This window comes from Notothenia coriiceps, unplaced genomic scaffold (assembly GCF_000735185.1).
Source record: "Notothenia coriiceps isolate Sejong01 unplaced genomic scaffold, NC01 NC01_scaffold00034936, whole genome shotgun sequence".
Lineage (NCBI taxonomy): Eukaryota > Metazoa > Chordata > Actinopteri > Perciformes > Nototheniidae > Notothenia > Notothenia coriiceps.
In genome coordinates, this window is record NW_011367637.1 from 570241 (window position 1) to 570469 (window position 229).

Sequence of the window (229 nt, forward strand, 5' to 3'; positions counted from 1 at the left end):
TTTATTTGAAGTTATATACAACTATGCTGTGCCAAAGTAACCTGCTTACCCTCTCGTTCAAGGTTGTGAAGGCCAAACAGAGCAACAGAAAACTGCAGCCTTAAGTAGAGGCTCAATCAGTGGGAACACCTATGCTCAATTGGAGTACAATGGGCAAGGGTGCAAGTGCAAGTGTAAAAATGTTATTGTTTAAAGCTTCTGTGGTCACAAATACAGAATATGTTGACCT